Consider the following 12430-nt stretch of genomic DNA (forward strand, 5'->3'; position numbering starts at 1 on the left):
CTGCTGGTTGTTTTAGGCTAGGATCGCCCTGCCAGTGTGTTTTCTTTTGTTCATGTGCATATAGAAAATGAGAGCGCATTCTATTACCAGACACACTGCTAAAAAGAAAACTGCCCCTCCGTTAGGAAGTGTATCGATAAATACAAGTGCAGAGTCCAAATGAGGTGTCCTCTTCATGGTAGAACATTTTTCATTAGCAATGACCTACGGCATGTCTGGGAATCAGGGGTTCAAAACCTGGAATGTCCATTCAGGCTTTTATTCTTCGGAGGTCGAGGAAATTGCCGGTAATTAATTGGGTGACATTCCCATCCGTTGTCTGTGCCGATAAGCCACTTGACTGATGAATACGTCATTTATATTATATAGACAACTGATTTTAACAATTTCCATAATCCAAACACAGGGGCAGATTTTCAAGCCCCTTGCACCACTTTTGCGTCACTTTCAACATGGAAAAAGTGACGCAAAACTGTCGCAAGGGGCTTGTAAATAAGCGCCACAATTCTTTGCAGCTTAGAGAACCTAAGATGGCGCCGGTTGAAAAATCCGTGTTTCGACGTAGACATTGTTTTGAGAAATATGACGGAATTTAGTTTGAGCTTTGTTGAAAACGTGTTTTGTTGGAAGACAAAGCATATTGGGTGTGTGCAGCCACTTCAGAATTAGGCTGGAGGTGGAAGAGTGTCATTTTAAAAGTTTTATGCAGAGTATACAAAGCATACTGGGTAAAAAATACAAACAGGTTACATGCAAGAACTAGCCCCTCACTATATTCTCTCTGGTCTACACTGTGTCTTCCAACAAACTTTCAAGAGACTAAAACATAGAGAAAGGCTAGGCCCAAAACTGTGGAATACTCTGAATCCAATCGATCTGCACAGTTTGTTATGAGATAACACGATGTATGCAATCATGTCAGTAAAATAAATTAAATCTAAACAAAACGTTTTTGTAGCAAGTGTAGCAATTAACATAGAACTATATATGGGTGACAGTGAATTGTGGGGACGTTTTCACCGAGCTGATTTAAGTGACATCAAATAGACAACAAATGTGGAAAAATATTACCATAATTCACTTTTTATCTGTCTATAATATTATGTTATGTATGACCACCAAAATCATCTGCCTCTGCTTGCAAGTCCTGCGCAGGGAGAGAAGAGCAATGAGTGAGCGAAACACAGAACATGCCCTCTCTTCCGTGTGCAAATTGTAAAAAAAAAATATATATACCTGGCCTCCTGCTATCCACCTTCATCGCACTCTGGGGCATATTTACGAGAGAAGTGGCGGAGCGTTGTGTTAGCCTTCTTGGCTTAACGCTGCGCTCTGCCACTTCTGAAACACAGGCATGCACTGTATTCACAAGAATATGGTGCAGCCCTGTGTTTCCCCCTGTGCTGGCGCTAATTTAGCTGCCTGACACCAAAGCAGGGACCCTTGCACCATAGTGGAAGAGTGTCTGTGTTGCAGGGGAATGATTGTTTATGTGCAGGAAGGTGTCTCTTCCTGCACATAAACAATCAGTAATGGTGCTTGTAATTTCTGTGTGTGCTGCTTAATGCAGCACTCATGAAGCTACAAAACGTCATTTTTTTTCAATGATTGTTTATGTGCAGGAAGGGACACCTTCCTGCACTTAAACAATGAATGGCGTTTTTCTGTTTCTATGTTTGCTGCACAACTCAGCACACATGGAAGCAGCAACAATGAGGAGAAATAAAGCATTTCTCCTTGTTTTACCTGTTTCAGACAAGGTTTTCCCTGGTCTTAATTTTGCCACTGCCTCCTATTAACGCCAACCTTGTAAATAGGGGGCAGCACCAAAATCAATGGGTGTTGCAGTGGAATGCCCACCACAACACCCATTACCCTCCCCTTTCACGCTAAGTGTAGTGTGAAATGGTGCCTTATTTACAAAGCTGTATTAAGCCACCACAAAGTCTGAAAAAGTGATGTTGTGGTGGTGATCGGGGCTTTTAAACATGCCCCTCAGTGCCCTCTTCTCGAGAAGCTGTGTTCCTTGGTGTTCAGTGCTGCCCTGACAAGTTCTTAGAGACCCTAGTCAGAGCACACTGTATTTCCTTTATGATGCAGTTACAGTGAGGAACAGCTTGTGTTAACAACTGTTGCTACATAATAGTAGTGTTACTGGATATAAATCCAGTTATTCACACAAATGGCTATCTACTAGAGTCATACAATAAATATAGAACTACAGATGGGTTACAAGGAATACAGGGATGTTTTTCACCAAGGAGTTTCGAGTGACCACGAATATATAATGAGCTTGAAGCGCACCTGTAATTTTCTGTAATAAATAATGTTAACAAGGTTGGTGATCCTACCATATTGGAGTTTAGCTAACTCAAGTAATAACTGCTTCTTGCCTCTCTCTTTCCATGGTACAATCACTTTGCAGATGAAGCCATCTGGGCCAATGTTTCCAATTGATTGCAAAAATTAAACCCTTGTTCTCTGGTTCTGTTTTAATATATTTCTTTATATGTTCCACGCATGATAAAATAACAGGACATTATGTTCTCCCACAGTGTAAATAACTTGTTTTTTAATTACTATTTTTGAGGGAAGGGAATCATGATGCTCTCAAAGCTCCACCTCACTTTAGTCATGGGCCCACTTTACATTCTACAATGGTATTCAATTGCATACTATGCTCGGAGCATCCGCACTTGTATATGCTTTATGAAAGATAAGGGACTGACATTCTCTTTAGGAACACACAATTTCCTTTTAATTGTTTAAATAACATAAATATTTGTTTTTTTAATTATTTATGTAAATGATACAGTGATATTTTCAAATGACCTTGTGATTTGTGTTAACTTATATTGATTTGCATTGGACCAGAAAAGTGTCTGACAAACATAAACAACTTGTTGCCCTATTCTTCAGTAAGAATTGATAATGTCGGTTAAAGTCACCAAGGTATATTGATGTGAGTGTGGCACCAACCAAATTTTAAGAAATGTTTCTTCCAGTTCCTGCTAATAAGACCGCCAAAAGAGATAGTATGAATATATAAAAATGTACCAATAAACTGAAAATCCCCCTTATAACATATTATGAGTACTCTTCTATGGCAGTATTATAAAATATGTGGCAATGAGTAATAACAATTTCCAAACAGAAAAACATAGATAAAAATGGTACTAGCTGAGGCATTGAAGTTGCACATTTTTTTAAACTTATGCTTCAATTATTAGTTCTCCGGAGTCAAGATTATTAATTGCACCCAATAACTGCAGATAACCCGGGTATTATCGAGTGCAATATATATTGTCTCTTACTGGGTAAGTCCTGCAAAATGGGGCCTAAACCTGCAGATAATTGTGCTTGCTACAATAAAATATGCATTTATCAATATTTAATGGGCTTTTTCTGCCATAAGATCCTGACAGTTTTGACCTGTGAAAACGTATTAGTGGAAAAATCAGAAGCTGCGATCTTTATTGCTTTATTACTGGGTGCAATAAATACCACACCACTTGTATTTGTGAATCCTGTGCAAACACGTGTTTGTACTTGGATAATTCATTATAGATACATTCCCAATTGAGGTCTCAGTAACTTTGGAAAGAGTGTTCCCCCTAAATATTAATAAAAAAATATTGTGTGACCATAATAGAATGGTCAAAGTATCATGACTAAAAAAAATATTGTGGACCAAAACATTGAAGGTAAATATAATTTCTTTTAATTTTGTTTACAAAAAAAATAGAAGTTTAAAATATAGTTTACTTTCATATTGTTTGTTATCATAATGTTTTATTGTATTATATCAAGTTTTATTTCATTATTTATTTTATTGTCGAATTTATTACTAAATATTTTTAAATAATGTAGTAATGTATTATTTTGGGTGGTTTGGGTGTATTTGCGTAATTGGCAGTGTAGTGTTGTTTAAAATGGAGAAGTGTGGCTCAATGGTTAGAGCCAGAAAAGGGGGTGGTGATGAACAGAGTGCCTGAATTAAGCAGACCACTCTTACCCAGTCCAAAGATCAGGGCTTGATCCATCACCGTTTTTTAGCTCACTGCACCATCCCAGCTCAGAACTTGGCTATATGCAAATTAGTCTGTTCCTGTACCAGTGCATGATGGGAACAGGGCAAACCAAACTACCAAGCCAATTCTTATACTGGGAAGGAAACAAGCTTCCGGGGACCCGTTTCTGCCATTTCAGGCGTCGTCGGCCCGGCTTGCTTGAATCCTGATGGTGCAATGAGCAAGGGACTCACATCTGAGTATACCCTTCCACGCTTATGGTGGACAAAATGATTCAGAAAAGGGGGTGGTGATGAACAGAGTGCCTGAATTAAGCAGACCACTCTTACCCAGTCCAAAGATCAGGGCTTGATCCATCACCGTTTTTTAGCTCACTGCACCATCCCAGCTCAGAACTTGGCTATATGCAAATTAGTCTGTTCCTGTCCCAGTGCATGATGGGAACAGGGCAAACCAAACTACCAAGCCAATTCTTATACTGGGAAGGAAACAAGCTTCCGGGGACCGGTTTCTGCCATTTCAGGCGTCGTCGGCCCGGCTTGCTTGAATCCTGATGGTGCAATGAGCAAGGGACTCACATCTGAGTATACCCTTCCACGCTTATGGTGGACAAAATGATTCAGAAAAGGGGGTGGTGGTGGCCACTATAGGTGTGGCAGGGTATACTCAGACATGAGTCCCTTGCTCACTGCTCCATCAGGATTCAAGCAAGCCGGGCCGACGACGGCTGAAATGCCAGAAACCGGTCCCCGGAAGCTTGTCTCCTTTCTGGTGAAGAATTGGCTTGGTAGTTTGGTCTGCCCTGTTCCCATGATGCACTGGGCCAGGGACGGACTAATTTGCATATAGCCAGGTTCTGAGCTGGGATCGGGCAGTGAGCTAAATAACAGTGATGGATCAAGCCCTGATCTTTGGACTGGGTAAGAGTGGTCTGCGTAATTCAGACACTCTGTTCATCACCACCCCCTTTTCTGAATCGTTTTTGGCCACTATAGGTGTGGCAGGGTATACTCAGACATGAGTCCCTTGCTCACTGCTCCATCAGGATTCAAGCAAGCCGGGCCGACGACGGCTGAAATGCCAGAAACCGGTCCCCGGAAGCTTGTCTCCTTTCTGGTGAAGAATTGGCTTGGTAGTTTGGTCTGCCCTGTTCCCATGATGCACTGGGCCAGGGACGGACTAATTTGCATATAGCCAGGTTCTGAGCTGGGATGGGGCAGTGAGCTAAATAACGGTGATGGATCAAGCCCTGATCTTTGGACTGGGTAAGAGTGGTCTGCTTAATTCAGACACTCTGTTCATCACCACCCCCTTTTCTGAATCGTTTTTGGCCACTATAGGTGTGGCAGGGTATACTCAGACATGAGTCCCTTGCTCACTGCTCCATCAGGATTCAAGCAAGCCGGGCCGACGACGGCTGAAATGCCAGAAACCGGTCCCCGGAAGCTTGTCTCCTTTCTGGTGAAGAATTGGCTTGGTAGTTTGGTCTGCCCTGTTCCCATCATGCACTGGGCCAGGGACGGACTAATTTGCATATAGCCAGGTTCTGAGCTGGGATGGGGCAGTGAGCTAAATAACGGTGATGGATTAAGCCCTGATCTTTGGACTGGGTAAGAGTGGTCTGCTTAATTCAGACACTCTGTTCATCACCACCCCCTTTTCTGAATCGTTTTTGGCCACTATAGGTGTGGCAGGGTATACTCATGCATGAGTCCCTTGCTCACTGCTCCATCAGGATTCAAGCAAGCCGGGCCGACGACGGCTGAAATGCCAGAAACCGGTCCCCGGAAGCTTGTCTCCTTTCTGGTGAAGAATTGGCTTGGTAGTTTGGTCTGCCCTGTTCCCATGATGCACTGGGCCAGGGACGGACTAATTTGCATATAGCCAAGTTCTGAGCTGGGATGGGGCAGTGAGCTAAATAACGGTGATGGATCACGCCCTGATCTTTGGACTGGGTAAGAGTGGTCTGCTTAATTCAGACACTCTGTTCAATACCACCCCCTTTTCTGAATCGTTTTTGGCCACTATAGGTGTGGCAGGGTATACTCAGACATGAGTCCCTTGCTCACTGCTCCATCAGGATTCAAGCAAGCCGGGCCGACGACGGCTGAAATGCCAGAAACCGGTCCCCGGAAGCTTGTCTCCTTTCTGGTGAAGAATTGGCTTGGTAGTTTGGTCTGCCCTGTTCCCATGATGCACTGGGCCAGGGACGGACTAATTTGCATATAGCCAGGTTCTGAGCTGGGATGGGGCAGTGAGCTAAATAACGGTGATGGATCAAGCCCTGATCTTTGGACTGGGTAAGAGTGGTCTGCTTAATTCAGACACTCTGTTCATCACCACCCCCTTTTCTGAATCGTCAATGGTTAGAGCGGCAGACCCTGATGCAGAAGTCTGGCCCGGGACCAGGGTTCAATTCCTGCCTTGGCGGGTCTCGGGCTCAATTTCCTCAGACCTGATCATTCTCGCCTCGGTGCCAATTCTAAACATGAGTCCCACTCTGCAACTCTGGGCAATAGCTTCCTTAATCTCCACAACGGCCCCAACAACGCTAGGATTCCTGGCTTCACCTTGGGGGTGCCCAGGAGTGGGCACCTCACAGGAAAAGGCCAGGAAGGGTTCCTCAGCGGTATTCATACAAGCGCCGAGATGCCTCAGGGTAGTCGTGCGCTATACAAGTGCGTAATTATTTATTATTAAGTTTAATTGATAATTATTATTTTTTTATTCATCTGCATGTTCAATACGCTTTAAAAATGCTTATTGAATGTTCATTTTAGGTTGAAAGGTTTGTTAAGGGATTCAGTAGGTAGCGTTTAACCCCTTCCATGCTCATGACGTGCTCAGCTCGTCATGCAGCAAAGTGCTCGTGTGCTTATGACGAGCTGAGCTCGTCATGACCACACCCGTTTTTATTGCTGTCCAGCACAGCAGGGGAAACTCTCAAGCAGCGATGTGGTTAACTAAAATGTATGTACACTGATAATAAATGATTAATGTATTAGTTATAGTAATAGTTTGTTTTTAAACGTTTTATCTACTTGTTGAAAAATGTTTAATTCAGAAAGAAATGTGTGCATATGATTTTGTGAAATATTGTTTTATTTTTTATGGCTAGTTTTGTGTGTTGAGTGAGTATTTTTATTTTTCATGTTCACATTATTTATTATTACTTACTTATATTTTAACATTTGAGGGGGCGATTCGGGTCGGAAATCTGCCCGACCGACTCGTACCCGGAACGGAGTCCGACCGACACCTACCGGTATCCTACCACCCGTGCAGTACGATGTAAAGCCTGTGTTTTACAACCGAGCGGTACGGAAACCAAGTCGTCCGACCGAACTGTCCAAAATTTAGCCATCTGGCTGGAAATTGGACATGAGCCACACCGACCGAACCGAACCCGCAATAAACCCGACCGATACGTACCGGCGCTGTCCGAGCCGCACAGTACGATGCCAAATGCATAAAATCAGACCGAACCGCACGGAGCCCAAACCGCGCAACTTACCCGGATCAAAAACTTACCTGAAGTGAGAGAGACCACGGCGATAGACTCGCATGCAACACAGAACACAATCAGCATGAAAGACACGGAGCAGCCCGCCCAAGTCAACATGAGAGTCCGACTTGGTCAGAAGAAAGTCTCCTACATGCCCACCAAAAACAATGCCAAAAACACAAAAAAAGGACAGGTAAAGCCATAACAAAGTCAATAAATACACAAAAAAATTAAACAAAAAAAAAGACACCCCCCAACTCCACCTATAAAAAGGCAAAACTACACTACCATGATCCTTTGCAAATACAACAGAGCAGCCAGCACAGATCACCTTGAGATACCAACCACAGACACACACACACAACTCACCCCCACACCATCAGCACTACTCCAAAAGCACTCACACATACACCTAACAAAACAGACACCCACCCACCCTCATTGCACCCACACACCCATATCACTCCTCACCACCACCCATCACCATGCCCCTAAGAAGAATCCACAGTTCACAGACACTGAGCTAGAAATTTGGGTAGATAAGATCCCCAGAGCGGAGCCACATTTGTTTGGCGCATTGGTACAAAGGACCCCCATGTCACAGAAAACCAAGATGTGGGACAGAATCATGGACAAGGTGAACGCACAAGCACTAGCGTATCGCACGAAGACCGACATCCAGAACAGGTGGTATGAAGTGCGCAGGAGGGTCAAGAAGCTCCTCCAGAAGGAACACACCTTGAGCCAGGTCACCGGCAGTGGCCCTCCTGCCAAACCAGTCTACTTCAGGTCCTGGGAGGAGAAGGTGCGGGACCTCCTATCACCAGAAGGCGTCCATGGCCTACCTAACACACCAGAGCCTGGTGAGTACACAACCAATATGCCCAATATTGTGTCGCAATACACACACAGCACCGTTAAGGGTAATGTGAAACCATGCACTGAGAGCTAAGGCATAGGAAACAAAAGTCAATCAGCCCAAGAAGTCTATGCCAGTCAGACAAACACAACAATGGTCACATCATAGTGAATTGTAACTGTGTCATGACATGTACAAACCTACCAACAAATAGAGCAAGGCAGTGCACAAATCTGAGTTAACACTGTCAGACATCCCTGCCACCACAGCCAATAACTCACAGTGAAGCTGACTGACAGGAAGGAATAGTGGGGATGCATGATGGTGTTGTCACAGATAATGCACCCCCTCACAATTGCACCATCAACACCTGTAGCGATTTCGAGCGGAACTACCAGGCGTCAGGTACACAGCCGCACTTCATCTCCCAGAACCCCCTGGGCTCAGGCGGTCCGGAGGTCAGTGGCGGCTGGGATACATAAGCACCTCCCAGGAAGGGGAGGGTGCTTGTCAATCCTTCCTGTTTTCCTGACTAAGCCTGATGTTCGTGAGTGTCCCGCTGTGGAAGACGACGCCGGAGAGCCGAGACGACGCCGGAGAGCCGAGACCGACGCTGGAGAGCCGAGACCGATGCTGGAGTTCCGCGGACGCTTGCCTTCCCGCTTCTGAGGACGCCGCGGGAGTTCCGCGGACGCTTGCCTTCCCGCTTCTGAGTACGCCGCGGGAGTTCCGCGGACGCTTGCCTTCCCGCTGGATGAGGTAGGGGTATCGCGTTGCTGTGCTAGCGAGACCTTGTTTATCTTCTTTTCTTCTATCGGTGTGTATCACCCACAGTGTTCTTCCGCACCAGGGAACAGTAGTGAAGTTAACTACTTGGACCCTCCCGCTATATTGTACTGAAACTGACTCGAGACTTTTACCCAGTACCCTATCTGATGTAGAGCTGTGAATTCAACAGTTTGAGAGTAGTTATTGGATTATAGAGACACAGTCAATGTGATGGTGGAAGGGATTAAGGCTCCCAACAAGCTGGACATCGAGTAAGTGCACTTAGAATTATTCCTGTTTCTCGAGGTAGAAACAACCTCACTGTGTGTGGTAAACAATCTCTTCTTTTTTGTCTCAATAGCTGTTCTGGGTACTGAGGCCATTCACCTGAGACCAGACCTAGAGGGGTGTCCTGTCCACCGAGACTTATATCATTTTATCCCCTTCCCTTTTCCCCTGAGTGCGTTCTTTCCTAGTAGTGTGCATCACTTTGGGGGAGTTGGCGCTTGAGGGAACTGGGAGGTCTCTCTTCAAGCTGTGGTCCCTGCAGGCAAGACAAGCAAAGGTTAGTGGCGAGTGTTACTATATGGGGCTACGACCTTTCAGACTAGACCTGACAGATTGACAAGCCCACATTAGGCGCCTGCCCGGACCATGGATACCGGTGCGGTTTTAGCCTCACTACTAGAGAGCTTTAACACACTACAGCAGGAAGTACGTTCTTCTAGGTTAGAGAATCAGGAGCTGAAGCGCGACATGAACTCCATGCGTAGAGAAGTCGCAGGGATTTCGCGCAAAAGTATGGGGGCTGGGTCCTATATCAGGGAGGCGACTCTTTCCCCACCAGGCCAACCAAAAACCCTTCCTTCATCTCCGGCCACATCAGGGGGTGGGTTCTTTACAGCCACTACTATCACTCCACGTCTCCTGCCTCTTCGCCTCTCTTCTTCATACCGAAAAAGGACTGCGCCGAGTTAAGAACGTGTATCGATTACAGCGCCTTGAATAACATCACGGTGAAGAATCGATATCCCTTACCATTGATTGCGGTACTGATGGACCAATTGAAGGGGGCTCATTACTTCACGAAGCCGGATCTGAGAGGAGCCTACCATTTGGTCCGAGTTAAACACGGAGACGAATGGAAGACAGCATTCCGGACCAAGTACGGCCTTTTCGAGTACCGAGTAATGCCATTTGGGCTCTGCAATGCCCCAGCAGCCTTCCAGTATTTTATGGATGAGGTATTGAGAGGATTGCTAGACACCATCTGCATGGTTTACATCGACGATATCCTCGTCTACTCTCCTACTCTCCACGAACACATTGAACACGTCAGAGTAGTACTGGATAGGCTCCAGCATCACTCCTTGTACGCTAAGCTAGAAAAATGCCTATTCCACGAGCAAGAAGTGACTTTTTTGGGATATGTAATAAATGCCAACGGCTTTCAGATGGAGAACGGTAAAGTGGAGGCCATCACAAGATGGAAGACCCCCCAGTGTGTCAAATCTGTGCAAAGTTTCTTGGGATTTGCAAATTATTACCGACGTTTTATTCAAGATTTCTCCAGGATCATCCATCCCTGGTCCTGTCTGTTACGAAAAAACGTTCCTTTCATCTGGAACGAAGAAGCGGAACAGGCATTTCAGTTCTTGAAAGAAAAGTTCACCCAGGCACCCATCTTACGTCATCCAGATGCACAGCTCCCGTTCATTCTTGAAACTGATGCGTCCCAATACGCCTTGGGAGGGGTCCTGTCACAAAGACATCCCACAACAGGACAAATCCACTCAGTGGCCTACTACTCCAAGAAACTAAGCCCCAGCGAAGCCAATTACTCCGTTACAGACAAAGAGCTGTTGGCAATCAAAAGAGGGTGCGAAGAGTGGCGCCACTACCTGTTAGGAGCCCGCCACACCATTGAAATCTACACCGACCATCGGAATTTGCTGTTTCTGAAGACAGCCAAGGCCCTAACCCCTTGACAACTTCGGTGGACTCTTTTCTTTTCAGACTATGATTTCGTCATCAAGTACCGTCCCGGTTCGCAACACGGAAAGGCCGATGCCCTCTCCCGGTACCAGGACGTCCTTGACCATCAGACAAGGGATGACAACGAGCCACCTTCCATCTTGTCCGATAAAGCTTTTCCAAGAACCACGATAGCCTTGCTCACGTCTTCGGATTTCCTTGAGGATGTCAAAGTGGCATTGGCGGATGTCGATGTCGCAGCATGGCTCAAGGAAGAACCCCAGTGGCGAACGCAGAAGGACGAGCTGTTGTATTACCATCACGCTTTGTATGTACCTGACCCCGGTCTTCATTTGCAGATCCTAAAATGGGCACACGAGTCCATGTTAGGTGGTCACTGGGGTGTGTTCAAAACCATCGCCACGATAGAACGTTCCTTCTGGTGGCCTTCCATAAGAGACGATACCAAGAAATATATCAGGAACTGTTCAGTGTGTGCCCAGAGCAAGGCGCCACACAACAAGCCGACGGGACTGCTCCGCCCCATACCTATTGCACCCAAACCGTGGCACACGGTGTCCATGGACTTCATAGTGGAAATGCCCTTGTGTCAGGGGAAAACCGTGATCCTGGTGTTAGTGGACCATTTGACCAAAATGGGTCACTTCGTGCCTTTGGAGGGGTTGCCGACATCCGCAGAACTGGCACTTGTGGTGTTACAACATCTCGTCAGAGCTCACGGCATTCCGAGCGTCTTCATCACGGACAGAGGGACCCAATTCAGATCCCGTTTCTGGAAGTCTTTGTGTAGCACTTTGGACATTGACGCCCGACTCTCGACGAGCTATCATCCCCAGTCGGATGGTAAAACAGAACGCCTCAACCAGACTGTCGAACAATACTTGCGTTGTTTTACCCTTCAGAACTCTACAGACTGGGTTACCATCTTATGGTTGGCTGAGTTTACCTACAACAACACCGACCATTCGACATTGGGTTGCTCCCCATTCTTCTGCCTTTTGGGTTATCATCTTAACATTCTACCCTTCGAATGGCCTGGTGTCTCCAACCTTCCTAGCATCCAAGAACATCACACACATCTGCAGGCAGTGCTACTAGATGGGAAACACCACTTGTCGGCCGCTCAGGCCTCACAAAAACACTTCGCTGACAGGAAACGCAGTCAGGAACCGGTCTACCAAGTGGGAGACAAGGTATGGCTGTCCACTAAACACATCCATCTCAGAGGCATTAGCAAACTGAAGCCTAAGTTCATAGGCCCATATAGTGTAG

The sequence above is a fragment of the Lissotriton helveticus genome, chromosome 8, assembly GCF_964261635.1.
Source record: "Lissotriton helveticus chromosome 8, aLisHel1.1, whole genome shotgun sequence".
NCBI classification, from domain to species: Eukaryota; Metazoa; Chordata; class Amphibia; order Caudata; family Salamandridae; genus Lissotriton; species Lissotriton helveticus.